The sequence below is a fragment of the Lissotriton vulgaris genome, unplaced genomic scaffold (assembly GCF_964263255.1).
Source record: "Lissotriton vulgaris unplaced genomic scaffold, aLisVul1.2 SCAFFOLD_3287, whole genome shotgun sequence".
Classification (NCBI taxonomy): Eukaryota; Metazoa; Chordata; class Amphibia; order Caudata; family Salamandridae; genus Lissotriton; species Lissotriton vulgaris.
In genome coordinates this window covers 117,187-119,436 of record NW_028240629.1, presented here as the reverse complement: position 1 = coordinate 119,436, position 2,250 = coordinate 117,187, and the positions used below count along the sequence as shown (strand labels likewise).

Sequence of the window (2,250 nt, the reverse complement as noted above, 5' to 3'; positions counted from 1 at the left end):
GCCACACCCCGTGGACCGACCTTGGACCCCCGCCGGCTCCACCGAACCCAGCGAAGCGTAGGGAGGGATGATAGCCCGTGGAAGCCCGCGAACCAAGGTGGAAAGAGGGCTAGTGGCCCGAACGAACCGGGCCAACAGACACAAACAGGCCATCCCACCGGGAAAGGAAAGACGTGCGGCCAAGAGAAGCCAAAACAGCACGCCGTCAACCAGCACGGACAAGAGAGGAACCTCGTCGGCAGGGAAAAGGCGGTGAAGACACCACCCGAGCCCGGGACCCCAGGGAAGGAACCCCGGGGAGGACACGGGGGACATGCCGGAGGAACAACCATGTCCGGCAAAAACCCGCAAGAATGGAGGGGAGCGGAGGTACGACCCCCGCACGCCCATCCGCCCAGCAGACACCACTGCCACCAGGGAAAGACCACCTAAAAGGTGAGGAACCGTAAAGCCACCGAGGGCAGGGGCCCAAAAAGGGCGGACCCCGAAGAGCTCGTAGAACGAGAGAGAGAACTCATATGGAACGCTTCACGAAATAGCGTGACACCCTAGCGCAGGGGCCATGCCAATCATCCCTGTATCGTTCCAATTTTAGTATATGTGCAGCCGAAGCGAGCACCCAAGGGGGAGACCGGCAGAGCGACCGTGGGCGAAGGAGAAACAACACCGGAGCCAAGCGAGCCACCAGGGAAACCAGCCCGTCGAACACCGGACTGTGGAAGGCCCGCAAGGCCGCCCAACGGGCCCCCCGGGAAGAAGGAGCCACGCCCAAGGAAAACCCCTCAGCCGGGAAATCCCAGACCCGCAAGGGGTCCACGGAGGCGCGGGCATCACAACGCGCCAGAATCAGGCCTGCAGACGGAGACAGGCCAGCCGAAGGAGCCGGCCAACACCGACACCGGACCAACCACGGACGGGAAGAACCGGGAACCGCCCGTAGGCCTGAACCGCCAGCTCGCAACAGGAGAGGGTACCAGGGGCGGCGGACCCCGCCGGGAACCCAAACAGGAACGCCACCCGAATGCGCGTGCCAACCATGCGCCGGGGCCATGTCAAACTGCACCGTAACGTCCCAACAGTAGGCCACTCGCAGCCGAAGCGAGCACCCAGGAGCACCCCGGCCCGGCTATTCATGGAACGCTGTATGATTTTGCGTGTCATCCATGCGCAGGGGCCACGCAAATCATCTCAGTACCGTTCCAATTTTAGTGGATGTGCTGCCGAAGCGAGCACCCAAGCGAATCCAGCAGAGGACCCGCGATAACAGAGGGCACGGGGGAAACGCGTACAGTAGACCGAAAAGGTCAAGCGAAAGACAGGGGAACCACAAGGACCCGGGCGGAGAAACCAGAACCTGGGCAGGAGGGCCGAGACCCCCTCCGTGAACAGAGCCACCGGAGGCAGACCGAGTCGATGCCCCAGGCGCCGAACCACCACCGGGGTCAGGTCGAGACCAGGCAACGGAGGCCAGGACCGACACAGCCGAACCGCCTCCACCAAGTCGGACCCCGGGGGAAAGACAGCCCGAAGGGACAGGACATGCGCCAGGTCGACCGACCCTCGAAGCACTGGTGCAAAAGACGGCAGGCCATGAGGACTGCCGGCAACCCCCGAAGCATGAGGAGCCGCAAGACTGCAGGAGATCCCAACGACCCCCAAACGCCCCGGCCAAACCCCCCCGAAAGAACCAGAAGGAAGAACCGGGACCAGGCACACGACCCCCGAAGGAGGACAAGCCCGAGACGGGGGCCGAAGGGCCCACCGCACATAGTGCAGGGAGTTTGACGAGACGCCTCACCCCCGAAAACGACGAGGCCGAGAAGAACCATACGGCCATACAGGGAACACCCAGACCCCCACCCGGCGAAGAAGCTCCACCAGGCGGGCCAGGAGCACAGTCCCCACCCACGGGCCCAGAAAAAAGACCACAGGCGAGACAAGGGAAGGAGAAGGCACCCCAACCTTCCGAGAAGGCGGAACCCGCGGAAAACCGCAAGACTGGACACCGGCCAGTAAGCCCAAAGAGCCCAAGAACCCTGACAGCAACGTCCCAAGAAGGGACGCAACGGAGGCGACAGCCCCCCCCCCCCGGGAATCCCAGGGAGGGAGATGGCCGAAAGCCAGGATCAAGGGGCGGAAAAACAAAAAGGGAGCGGCCGCACCAGCCCGAGACCGGGAAAAGCCAATCTTAGTAAATGTGCTGCCGAAGCGAGCACCCGAAAACCCGGGCCCGGAAGCCCAGAACGCCCC

The 2,250-nt window shown here is 63.7% G+C and overlaps 2 non-coding genes across 2 annotated transcripts; both read right to left on the bottom strand.

Moving 5' to 3' along the window:
* Positions 1 to 512: 512 nt before the first annotated feature.
* Positions 513 to 619, bottom strand: LOC147672926 (U6 spliceosomal RNA). The gene has a single exon (XR_015303475.1). It is a non-coding gene; the product is annotated as a U6 spliceosomal RNA (small nuclear RNA).
* A 507-nt stretch (positions 620 to 1,126) lies between these two features.
* On the bottom strand, positions 1,127 to 1,233 carry LOC147672925 (U6 spliceosomal RNA). Its single transcript, XR_015303476.1, has one exon. It is a non-coding gene; the product is annotated as a U6 spliceosomal RNA (small nuclear RNA).
* Positions 1,234 to 2,250: the final 1,017 nt, after the last annotated feature.